The sequence below is a fragment of the Oryzias latipes genome, chromosome 2, assembly GCF_053564925.1.
Source record: "Oryzias latipes strain Hd-rR chromosome 2, Olatipes_Hd-rR_3.1".
NCBI lineage: Eukaryota > Metazoa > Chordata > Actinopteri > Beloniformes > Adrianichthyidae > Oryzias > Oryzias latipes.
In genome coordinates, this window is record NC_136238.1 from 37,863,443 (window position 1) to 37,876,809 (window position 13,367).

The 13,367-nt window shown below is 40.8% G+C and overlaps 1 non-coding gene across 1 annotated transcript; it reads right to left on the bottom strand.

Annotated features, from left to right (window-relative positions):
- Positions 1 to 13,146: 13,146 nt before the first annotated feature.
- Positions 13,147 to 13,219, bottom strand: trnaw-cca (transfer RNA tryptophan (anticodon CCA)). Its single transcript has one exon. It is a non-coding gene; the product is annotated as a tRNA-Trp (tRNA).
- Positions 13,220 to 13,367: the final 148 nt, after the last annotated feature.

Consider the following 13,367-nt stretch of genomic DNA (forward strand, 5'->3'; position numbering starts at 1 on the left):
AAATATGAATTAATGGCAATTAAAGAAGGTGCTGCTAGTACTTTGTATAATCTTCCAGTTAAATCTGAAGTGAAATATTTAGGTATTTTAATAACAAAAGACCAACATGCAAGAAGCTCCCTAAATTTTAACCCAATAATAGAAAAAACACAAAGGAAATTGAATCAGTGGCTCTCCAGAGATTTATCTTTGAGAGGAAGGATTTTACTCAGCAAAGCAGAAGGTATTTCCCGCTTAACATACGCAGCTTTGGCTTTACATGTTGATGATAAAATTATCAAAGAAATTGACAAAATGCTTTTTAATTTCATCTGGAAAAATAGAACCCATTACTTAAAAAAAATGTTCTCATGAACTCCTATGACAAAGGTTGCCTCAATTTTCTCGATTTTTCTACCTTGAATAACACATTTAAAATTAATTGGCTGAAACAACTTTTTAGAAATCCCAGCTCCATTTGGAACACTATACCTCTTCATGTTTTATCTAAAGTTGGTGGTGTTGATTTCTTTCTCATGTGTAATTATGATGTATGTAAAATCCCACTAAAATTATCTGCATTTTACCGCCAAGCCTTCCTTTCATGGTCCCTTGTATACAAATACAACTTTTCACCTCACAAATATTCTATCTGGAATAACAGGGACATTTTATATAAACGTAAATCACTCTTCATAGAACATGGGTTTCGAAATAAGATTATTTTTGTGTATCAATTATTTAACAACCAGGGCTTACTTTTAACTTATGAGGAATTCCTATCTAAATTTAACTTCCCTGTTCCCCCTTTAGAATATGCTAGAGTGTTTGGAGCTATTCCTTCTGGTGTCTGCATGCTGTTTAAATTCCAACACAGAGTTAATGTTGAGGAGCCTTTTCTACTCTCTCCCATAAATACTCCTGGGGAAAATATGTCTGACCGGTTATCCTAGGAAAAACAACAAAGCAATACGAACATTATTTCAAACGAACGTTGTTTCACTACCTCGTAGCTCAGTGGCGGTTTTTGATATGGGCGATGTGGGCGGTCGCCCAGGGCGGCACTACATAGGGGGCGGCATTTGCCGTGCCTGAGGCGTTACACCTAATGTGCTACATACTATTATTCAAAGAGTGAGCTTGGAGCTTTTAATTTGAAATTGCTTCAGCAGCCGACACTTAATGCTTTATGTTTGACACATCAGACTCTTCAGAATGTCTTCCTCCTATTTGCTCTTCACACTTATGGTGCAAAAAAAAAAAAAAAAAAAAAAAAAAGAATACCTCAGAGTGAAACAACGTAAAACAGGCACATGAAAAGGAAATAGGCAGAACAAACACCCGTGCTCAACCCAATTTCGAAAAAAGCAGGCAATGGAGATTATTTCCCACAATTCTTTGCTCCAACACAGCAGACCCGATGCGCACGTGACCACCGCCCTCTGCTGCAAGATGCTTGCGGCCACACCTCTTTGCGGTAATTTTTGGAACATAAGTCAAAAAACTCGAGAGGGGAGCGCAACTCGCCGGTGGCTGGCTGAATCACACTAACAGGTGATTGGGAGTCATTTTCTATCTAACAATCAACTCTGGGCCGCAGCTGCGCCTCCCGTCATAGAGACAGAGCCGCGTGTGTCAGAGGGGAGGGGAGGGGGAGGGGGGATGAAATCAGACCATTTTTTATGGATTGAGGTTTTTTGGAGGATTTCTGCTGTTGGTGTTGCACAAATTTAGGGAAATGCCAAATATTTTTGGAGTAATCCCACTGATGAGTTCTAAGATTTAGTCTTTAATGTTTTATAAGACCTAAACATATTAATCACAATAAGTTTTATTTTTTAGATCTAATCCCTCTGATATGCTTCACAAAGACACACACAGGACGTGACACATTAAGAAATTATTGCTAAAAATGAAGCAGGAGTCCAGCTCTAAAAAAATTTCTCTAAAAAATGATGAAAGAGCAAAAAAAATGGAATTATTTGATATAATTTCTTATTAATATTTCAAGGCTTTCTTTGCTTTTTGTCCTGCAGCATGTTCATATTTGTATAATTTTGACAGAATATATTTATATGGAGAACAAAATATTACAACTTATTTAAGGTTTAACTTGTGTTCCTGTTTTTATTCATATTTATGTTCAAAAAGTTCAGTTTAAAAGGTTTAAAAGTTTAGCTTTAGTGTGATCAGTAAATGTTTATCTTCTTCGGCCCAAAACCTTAAGCGTGTTTTTAACTTAGGCCCCTGTGTGACTGAGTTTGACCCCCCTGTAATACGAGTCTAGAAAATTAATGCATTTTTTGTGTAAAATGGCTAAATAGAAGATAGGGAACACAGCAGGATGTTGTCAAATTTTTTATGTGTGTGGGGGGGGGGGGGGGGGGGGCGCTGGTGGGGTTACTCGCCCAGGGAGTAAGTTAGTGTAGAACCGCCACTGTCGTAGCTTGTCTTATTGGAACATGTTTGTTGAAGACATTGCATGGAAGGAGGTTTGGCAAACACCCAATAAATTTTTAATCACTAATAAGGTTAAAGAAGTTTCTTTTAAGCTTATCCATAGAATTTACCCAGCTAAAATGTTTATTCAAAACAGATTTAAATTAAACATTGACACACTCTGTAGTTTTGGTTGTAATTCCCCTGAAACAGTTATCCATCTTTTTTGGCATTGTCCCAAAGTGAAGGTATTTTGGCAGAAGATATGTGATTTTATTAATGATAAAATTGATTCTTGTTTTGTCTTATCTTGGAAAGATGTCTTGTTGGGTCTAATATCAAACAATATGCAAAAGGACTCTGCTTTTCTTTTAAATCTTTTACTAATTTTGGCTAAATTCCATGTTCATAAATGTAAATTTTCTGGTAGAAAACCTTGTTTCACTGTATTCATTTCTGAATTAAATCAGTATATCAGCAGTATTCGAAATTCAGAGAAGCAAAAAGCAATCAGAACATTGTCTGTATGTGATAGTTTCAGTATTTTCTCGTAGAGTTTAACCCCCTGGCTTATTTCTATTTCTATTCTTGTTCTTCTGTTTGTTACAGTTGTGTATTTGATATTTGCAGTTGTGTTTTTATTGCATACCTAAAAGTACATCTTTGTAAAATGACATAATGTGCAATAAAGTTGATTTAAAAAAAAAAAAAAAAAAAAAAAAAAAGACCCCGAGAACATACGGCAACCCGAGAACATCCGGTACCCACACCGGTCCCGGTCGGGACGCAAACGGTAACTAATGAAGCGGGACACCGTTGCTATGGAACAGGCTAGAAGCCGTTTATTTCTTTGGGGGGCGTGTATGATGGGGACCAAGTGTGTGTGTGAGCGCGCGCACGCGTGCTTGCGTGTGTGTGTGTGTAAGGAGAGAGCCCCCCCTCTCTCCTGTGAGCGCGGAGCGGGGGAGTGTCGGAGAACCGTAAATTAAAAATAAGATGTCTCGCCCAAAAGTTTTGGAGTCTTTCTGGAGGCTGAGGGTTCAGAACGGAAAAGTGAACCCCGAGGAAATCTCCCGTGTGTTTTCTGACTACGGTCGGGAAAGAGAAGTCACCGCGCAGGAAAGGTTCAACACTTGGATCAAACTGTTAGTACGGCACATCTGCAAACACTTCCTCATTCAAAACTCAGAGAGAGAACATAAGACGGCCGAGCAGCCCTTCTCCTTTTTACTCCCCCGTGCATCCCCTCAGGAGCGCCCAAGGCAACGCCTCCTTCCATCGCCGCGTTCCATCGCAAACGTTCTGGGATGTTTGCTTCAGCTCTGTGCTTCTGTTCTCTGGTTGCTTCTTTGCTTTGGTTGCAGAGACTTGGAGCTCTCTCTCTCTCCATGCAGATCAGCAGCTTCTTTGGAGGCAGAGGCAGCTGTGTGGGAAGTCTCTGCAGGTCCAGAATCTTCTGATGGATCAGCAGCTGCTGCAGGTTCCTCTGGGTGGAAACACATTTCTGCCAAACAGAACATCTGTTTGTCTTTGTTTGGATGGAAAACGGAGGAAAAAAACTTCTTTGGAGAGAAATCTGCTTTGTTTCTTGTTGCTATGAGGTTGTTGAACAAATGTGGTCACTTTCACAGCTTCACTTCAAATGACTTCCAATAGACAGAAATTATACATTTTAATTTATTAAAATAAGTTTGTTAAACATTTTTGATGTTTTTTCTGTAATTCTAGGTCTGATGTCTTCATACATGATGGCTAAAAGAACCAAAACCAAACCAAATCAGTCAGGTCTGTAGTTTGAACTTGGATTAGAAATGAGAAGGGCGACACCTTCTGGCTGTATCCAGAACTGCATCTTCTGCTCAGAAAAGTGTTGAAAAACCTCAATTGTGTCTGTAAAATGTCTGCAGCTTTTTTGTCTGAAGACATGAATAAAGTCTGGATTTTATCCTTAATGAATCTTCATATTTCTTTGTCCTTCAGTCTTTCTTTCAGTCTCAAACACACTGGTTCATTTGATCCTAATGAGAACATGTGTGAGGCTCCAACATGGCTGCCTTCACTGCAGGTTCCTCTTCACAGCATGTGTTTGTGGATCAACACACAAACAACAACAGGTGCAGGTGAGGAAGTGTTGCTGTTGTTGCCTTTGCCTGCTTCCAGCCTACAGGCACAGTTTTCTGCTCCATATGAGGTGGAAAAGAAAATGAATGACACCAATTTTAGGATCCCAACTCCTGACAAAGAGAAGAAATGTGGAGTTTGTCACGTCAACATGCTCAAGCCTTCTTTTTCCAGAGGGGAGTCCAACTGTCCTTCTAGTGATGCTCCGGTAGTTTCATGGATCAGAAGGTTGAGGGTTCAAGTCCCTTCATGGTTGAAGTCAGACAGAAGAAGAGTTTGGTTTGGATCCTTTCTTGTCTTTCTGTTCTCATTGAGTCTCTTCTAGTTCCAGGTCTGGTTCAAATAGTGGAATCATCCAAAAGGATGAAAACAGTCCTCCAAGCAGACGTCAGATTGAAAAGCTCATCAAAGAACACATCCAACTAGCCAATCAGCAAAGCACTGACAAGCTGGACTTGTGCTCTCCTTCAGTGAAGAACCTCCTCCTGCTGCTCCTCCATCTTTAGCTCTGACTTTGGAAGTCTTAGCTCCTCCTCCTCACCATCACTGTGACTGTTGACGTCTTCCAACTCCTCCAGAAAGCTGTTTTCTGATGAAGCTCTAACATCTCCTCCCTGTTGCTGCTTTCAGTCCAAACTCACTCTGTTCATGTCAATTCACTCCAGAGAAAATCCTTTTTCTGGGAAGAATTTGCTCCAAGTTTTCCTCCAACTAAGAATCTGCAAACCCAGATGAGAACTCCCAGCAGGAAAAGAATTCATCTGCAGGAAACTAGAAAAAGGCCTTTTTGTGGGAGGAAACCATTCCAGATCTTTACAAACACCAGAAATCCCAACTTTTCCTCCACTTAGCCTGAGTTTGGGTTCCAGGAAGCGGTGTGTGTTCAAGCTCCGCCCCCAGCAGCATCTCATGAAGCCCCTCCTCCAACATGAGGCCACTGGGGAATTCTGAATGAACCTTTACATTTCAACAGAAATTTAAGCTAAAAACAGAAAAAAAACTCTCTTCATGTTTGAAAACAATCAAACATTCAAACAGGAAGAGAAAACAACGTTTGTCAGGAAATCAACAGATTTGATTGATTGTAAATCTTCTTCCTGTTGGAGTTTGATGAATGGAAGTAGAATCTGTAGAAAGTCAGTTGATGTTTTCCATTTCAGTAAATGAAGGTTTGATCTGCAGATTTCCTGATCACTTTCTGACTGGGATCCAGACCTGATCTAGACGTGACTCATGAGGAAGCAAACAGCACAGAAACTGCTCTGAATGTTCCCTCTTCTTCACTTTCTGTCTGACTTCAACCATGAAGGGACTTGAACCCTCAACCTTCTGATCCATGAGGCCACATGGTCTGAGAGAACATCCAGGTCCAGCTGCAGGTGGAGGACAGCATCATCCAGCCGTCACAGACTGGGGGCGGAGCCTGGAGATGACTGCTGAAGGTCAGAGGGCGGAGCTTCATCAGGATGAAGGTGCTGCTTGGATTCTGCTTTGATGTCCGTCTGTTCTCAGTCCCTTCATGGCTGCTGCTCAGAGCTGTTTCTGGATGTTTCTGGAGAATTCATGTCTTTACTGATCCAAATGTGGGATTTCTGTTTTGCTTTGGACTTTTCTTTATTTAAGGCTTTTAGCTTTTGGAACTTTCTTTGTTTCTATGCTTTAACTTCCAAACGGGTTTATCTAAGACAATCTGATTGTTTTTCATTTGACTTTCTAGGAACTTTCTGTTTCATCTTTGAGGATTTGGACTTTTGAAAGACTTTTAGCTGCAGTTTCATCCTTTGAACCAGATGGATCTGAATCTAGAGTCAAAGATTCTAAGGAAATCATGGATTCACAGACATTTGATTGAATTTCTGTCTGGATCAGAAACCAACAGCAGACATTTCAAGCCGTCATCTGTTCCTAATGTTCATTCCCCGCCATCATTGAAAGCTTTTGGAATAGTCCCTAAAGCCAGCGATCGGGCCGCTTTGGAGCATGAACTCATCACTCGGTGTCACGGTGGCAGAGAGATGACAGATCCCAAATCTGAGGCTGAAATGATCACGTCCTACCAGCTCCACTCTGGATTTGGGACCAAAAACCTTTGAAGATGTTGGAGCATTGTTGGAGAATAGACTGACAACATTTGTCTGGAAGAAAGATTGACCTTTGACCCCTCCCTCATGTGTTCCACATCCAGCTGCAGACACACCACTACAGCTCACATTCCACTTCTGATCCAGCAGTTAGAACCAGAGCCTGCATTTGCAGCAGGTTCCAACCCACTGACCACTGATCCACACAGGGGGACGTCCTAAGGGGCGGAGTCAGCCACTGGAGAGAGCAACAAGGAGAAACGGGGGTCACTCTGGGCCTCTCTGTGTCTGGACCTTCAGAGGGACAGTGGTTTGGTCCAGAACACGGATGCTAAACTAGCTCTCTGGAAACTTGAACTTGTTGAATGGGAAACTTCCTGAAATCTTCTTCATCTGTTGACTTGTTCTTTCTTCATCTGAATGAGCTCAGTCCTCTCCCAAATCCAACTCCATCTATCTTCAGTGCTTTGGACTGAGTTGGAGCAGAACTAGAGCTTTCTCCAGATGTCCTAGTACTTTTAGATCAGTGTCTTCCAATATTTGGAGCCCAGGTTCACTTCTTTCCCTGACAAAAATCCCAAAAGGCCTACCAGCCACCAAATAGTCAGAAACCAGAGAAACTTGGTGGTCTGCATTGATGAGAAACCAGTCCCTCCAGGATGACACATGGCTTTTTGGAATCATTTCACACACAAACAAACGGGAAGTTGTGCTTGTTTTTCTGAGAAAATGCAATCAAATGTGTGATAATGGTCAATGTAAATGTTTAGATAAAGGCTGTAGGGGATTCAGGGATTGTGGAGCGGTTGTTGTTTCCTTCTGGGTTAAAGTGCAGTTTTGTGTAACCTCCCAAAGAGGAGAAACCCAAAAAAGAAAGGAAAAGCAAAGAGACAGGTGGAAGCCATCATGAGATTCCTTTCAAACAGGAAGTTCTTTGTCATTTCATGCACTAGTTTCATTTAGCTCTAGTTGTTGAACGTTCTAGAAACTCCTAAAAACATTTTCTGTCCACTTTGAAACCATCTGGGGCTGACTTGGCCTTGCTCGCTGGGATACGGCCAACATCCAGAAATCTACCAACAGACATTTTTAGCTCTAGTTGTTGAACATTCTATGTTTGGAAGAGGCAGGCTCTTCTAAAAGAAACTAGCAGGAGCCCCAGCGCTGGCCTTTGCTTGGATTTGTTTTAGACTTGTTCAGAGTCAAATGCATGTTTTAAGGGGAGGAGGATTATTTTGTTGTTGCTGTTTTTGTTCCTATTCTTACAATCCACTATATGTCCCGTGTTGAATCCTACTATTAAAATGTGGGAAACAAATGTTTATCAAATCCAAATCCATCCAAAAGCCTGGAGACTGGATGGCCGTGGTCCTCCCTTTGACCTGGACAGTGGTTGCCATGGCTACCTGCACACTCACCAAGCTGGAACTTAGAAGAAGAAAAAGAGGCCAAAATGATTGATAAAGCAGGTTTTCCAGGGAAATCCCACAAAGTGCTTTCCAAGCTAGAACTAAGAATATCCAGCATGCATTTGGAAAAACTCATTAGCTTCTTGTGGAAAATGATGAGTCATTGGAAAAGCATTCTATGAATGCTCAGAAAACTTCCTCTAAGGCAGTGCTTCTCAAATAGTGGGGCGCGCCCCCAGGGGGGGGGCACGAAGCGATGCCAGGGGGGGCGCGCGGTGGTGGCGGTTTTAGGCACAGGTTTGTCCGGTGCGCAAATTTAACGTGGGGGCAGCGGTGACAGCGGCTCAGTGCTTGGAAAATAATCTGGTCCACTATTCGGTTCCTATTGTCTGTTCTGTCTGTCCGCGGCTGCGCGAGTGAGAACGAAAGGGGAGGGGTGGTGTGGGCCCTGTCTGCCAGGGGAATCGGGGCACGCGGACCACTGCTACCGCTGCCTGTTGCCCAAGATCACCGCTGCCCTTAGATTCCTAAGCTCATGCTAACAATGTCATTCTTTATGAACTATTGTAGACATTTTGATGACGTGTCTTTATTTTCCATCCATGTTTTCTTTGTCTGCCTGTGGTTTAGTTGGTGTCAGACAGACATAAAGACAGCAGGTAATGCAGGAAAACAGCTGCACTTTTATGAGATCAGAAATAAACAATCCGTCATTTAGAAAAAAAAAATCAGCACGTTTTTACCTATTTCTTCAGACTAAAAACGTTAAATATATTGGTGCTGCTGTGTTAATGTTTCAGATCAATTTACATTCAATATTATTTATTGATTGAATTATTTTTTTCAGCATCAAATGGTTCAGTTGGTCAAAATGTTTCTAGTTTAAATAAGGAATGACAGATTTTTTTTATTTCAGGTACTTTCAGCTTCTTTTCTGTTTTAGACTAGAACAGGGTTTCTGTGGCTAAATAAAGTTAATATTTGTTGAAAGTGGATTTATTTTGCTTTTTTCTTTTGTTAGTGTTAAAAGATACAATTTTAGGTATACAAATTTTATAGATACTGACCTGATGTATTGTCACCTGTGTGTGTGTGTGTGGGGGGGGGTTATGGGGGGGGAGGTCAGGGGGGGCGCGAAACATTTTCTTTTCCTAGGGGGGGCCTGGCAAAAAATAATTGAGAAGCACTGCTCTAAGGTTGTGGATGTTTGGAGAAGTCCTCCTCTTCAAAGAAGTTCTCCTGACCATCTTCAAAGCCACTTTCTGCTTTTTCAAACGCTACTGTTCAACAAAAACTTAATGATGCAGTTTTTAGACAAAATAAAGATATGGTAAAATATTGTGTCGTGTTCTAGGACATAGTTTCTCCAGAGCAAGAGAAGTTCATTAGTAATTCACGTCTGAGGCAGGACTGTTGATGCAGATTCAGACTGTTTTCTTCCCATCATCCATCTGTGTACAAACTCCCCCACTAACTTACAGCCCCCCTAGCTAACATCAGCAGTACAACAAAAACAGCAGCAATGTAGATCCATCCATCTGTCCAGTTTGGATCCAGATTCCAGCTCAGACCAGGAAAACAAAGACATCTGCGGATCAATCATAGTTATGGACGATCAGAATGGAGCAGAGCAGGGAGACTGTGTTCTGCAGAGTTTAGTTTTTAATTTACAAGCTTTTATAAAATGTTTCTGTTTATCAGGACAGGATTTTCTTTATGTTTTTTTGACACAAGAACGATTTTTTTATACAACCCATCGAAGATAAAATATCAATAAAAACAGTTATTTCATTTTTCTTATTGCCTTGGCTAAACATTACATAAAAACAAGGTTTTTAATCATATATGTTTTCAAAATGTTTTCAACCATTTGGCTGAGCAGGAAGTTCACGGATATGTGATATTATTTCAAATGTAGTATTGTTCCCTGTCAAAACACAAAAGAAAACTTTTATTTGGAGTCTTGACAACAAAATGGAGCAGAAAATAAAAGTGGAGATGAGAAGTTTTTGCCTCCTTTCTCTGCCTGTGATGTGATGAAGGCTTCAGTTTCTGTCTCTGCTGCATCGACTGTGGGAGCAGAAGTTCATCAAACCTGTCTTCTCTGTTGCCTTAAAATCCCTCCAGTTTTCTTTTTAGAACTCATGTTTGCACAAATATACATAGATGATGAAAGTTTTTCAAGTGACTCAACACTTTCCACAATGTGAGAGAAAGGAGAGGAACCTGAGGTAAACCTGCAGGATGGAAAACATTTCTGTCAGCAGCTTTGATTGGTTTAGATCATAATAGTTTGTCTTAATAAACATAAAATTCAGTTTTCTTCATCGTCTGAGTATATGGAGCAGCAGCTCTGAGGTGAAGCAAGAAGGACAAAGAGAAGTGCTGGAGAACAGAAGAACCACAAAGAAATTCATCTAAGAAATGAAAAATAATCCTTGATTCAACCATCAGAGATGTTTGACCTCCATCCAGACACATTTAGGATCTCCAGCTGCAGAAAAACGTGTCAGATTTCTGTGTCGCTTCCTGAAGCTGAGAAAAAAAAACATTTTGAACTCCAGATTTTCAAATTACAGATTAATGAAGAGGAAAAAAAAACACAAACATGAAATAAAACAGGCTGATGAATCTACACAAAGACTGAAAAGGATCCCAGTGCATCATGGGATATCCCCCTTTATCAACTGTTGTGGCTGAACCTCAGTCCTGTCAGCCTCTATAAACTCAGTCTGAGTGTGGAGCTGCTTTCTGGAGGATGTTTTCTCTCATCTGCTCCCTTGTTTTCCACGGGGAGTCATGAACCCCCCCCCCACTGACACTAAGGATCCTTTTCTGTGGTTTTTCCACGGTCAGTCCCAGGTCAGCAGGGTCTGAGTCCTCTCTGTGAAACTGTCAGCTTCTGTTGATGAATCTGAACTGATGACATTAGATGAGGAATGTGTCTTCCTCTCAGTCTGTTTGCTGGTTTTTCTGGAGGCAGCGATGAAGGTTTGATGTTTTGATCCAAAAATGTCATGGAAGTAAAATCTCACATTCAGATTCAAGTGGACTGTCAGAGTTTAATAATAACCTCAGGACAGAGATAACCTGATCTGATTCATTCACACGTGTTTTTACTTAGCAGATCACAGACTGCTAAGTTAACAGTTTGGTCTCTCAATTCCTGCTGCAGTCACTTCATGGAGAGTAAAGATGAACATAGGATGAGGCTTAGTGAAGGTTCCTGATATGTCTGATAAGGTTCCAGAAGGACGGATCCATCTGTGATCAGATAGATGAAGGCTTTAGGATGACTACTAATCTATGAGACAGCTGAACGCAACAGAGAAGAAGATAGTTTGACACAACTGGACAAAGATGTTGGGGAATAATTGGTGGAGTTGAAGCTATTTTAACATTTCACTTATAGGTTGCTTTGATGATTGAAAATAACTAAAATGCTTTTTCTATTCAGAAACAAGCTGCAGTCTGATGGAGGAGGTGTGAGTCTGTGAGTCTTCCATGCATTTTTATCCGTCCTTTTTATTGTTATAAAAATGAGCATATGTGCCGGCTCAAACTTAGACATATGTAGGTTCAAGAAATTTAAGTAATTGAAATGGAAAAAGGATTACTGGAGTAATGTGACATTTAGTTAGATAAATACGTAAATTTGAGTTGTATAAACAATTATTGAGTTTGAATAAATTTAACTAAATTATTTGTTACCAATAGAAGTAATTCATTTAAGTTTACAAGGGAAATGGAAACAAGATCAGAAACTGGTGCCTTTACTTCGTCTGTTATTTGTCTCCAAGCAGAAACTGTTTTTTTTGATCATGCAGCCGTGTCACTTTTTTGATGGACATATAATCTTCATACGCTGTGATTAAAATCTCAGACTCCGTCTCAAGTGTCGCGCTCTCTTTTTTTCCCCACGTGTTTCCATGGTGATTCCAGAAATCGGCGATCTATTGAGAATGTCTTTATGTACCTTCCGTGCACGTGGAATAACCCAGGGTTAACAAGTCGAGCGTAATTACGCTAACTCATATCCTGTCATTTGGAACCGACATACCCAGAGTAAGCAAGTTCAGGCGGATTTCAGCCAGAGTTCAGGATTAAAGTCAGGCTATTTGTAAGGAATGATTAGAAACAGAATAGTTAGAAACTCCTTTTTACATTTTATTAAACTAACTTTTACCTTTTATCACATTAATGGCTTAACCTCGATTCACTATGTATTATCATCTCAAAATTATATTACACTCCAGACAGAGCACAACCAAGACTATTGTCTCGCAAACATTCCTTTAACATCCTCCCTTTTCATCTTTGTGTGTTCTGGTGTATGCGTTCTGGCAAATGTCTCTGAGATCTGACACTTTAGGTGCTCTGACCTTCGAGCATCTAGCCTGCAACAGTCTGTGGTTCTGAATATGCAAATACAAGGTATATATGCCAGGCCTTTTTCTGAACTCCTTTGTTCGGACTTTGAATGCACCATGTTCATCTGTCTGCAACCCTGCGTACGAATCTGTGGTCTTTGTGCGGAGTAAACCTAAAAAAGATAAGTTACTGTCTCTAAGTCATTATTCATTATTTCTGTGTGCAAGAAACTGACGGGGTTACGAACTAATACAATACAGTCCTTTCTAGAGAATCCAGTTTCTTCACACTATTTTAAACATGCTTCCTGGAATACTCCCCGGGAACAGCAGAACTGCTACGTTTGTTCTCTTCATCCACAAACAGAGAAACAGATCTTCACAGCAGGAACCACTGTGGACTTCACTAACATGCTTTGGTCCAATCAGATCAGAGATGTTTTCTCTGTTTACTTAGCATTAGCCTAAAAGTAACGTGTGCAGAAACTGGATGTTTCCTTTATCGTCACCTTCTGACCACACAGAGAAAACCATAGAGATCAACAGACATGAAAGAGACAAACAAGACATGAAGCTTCAACAAGGACACTCTACCACAGCAGCTGGATTCCAGTGAGTCTGAAAGTACAACAGAGAAAGAAATGAATCCTGGATGTCAGATAATTGACTATGTTTCCTGTCAGGAAGTTCCTCTCTCCCCCTGACTGCTAAATGCCAAGTTCTCTGGAAAAGAACATTATCTAAGTCCAACCATGAAGGGACTTGAACCCTCAATCTTCTGATCTGGACTCAGACGCCTTGTCCATTAGGCCACATGGTCTGGAAGAAGCCCCAGTTCCAGCTGACAGAAGTCTGGTTCTGATCCATCAGATCTCACTAGCAACAGAACCAAACCTTCACGTGTTGCAGCAACAGTTTCCATGTTTGGGAGGATCTTCTGAAGAACAGCTCAGTTCCAGATCACATCA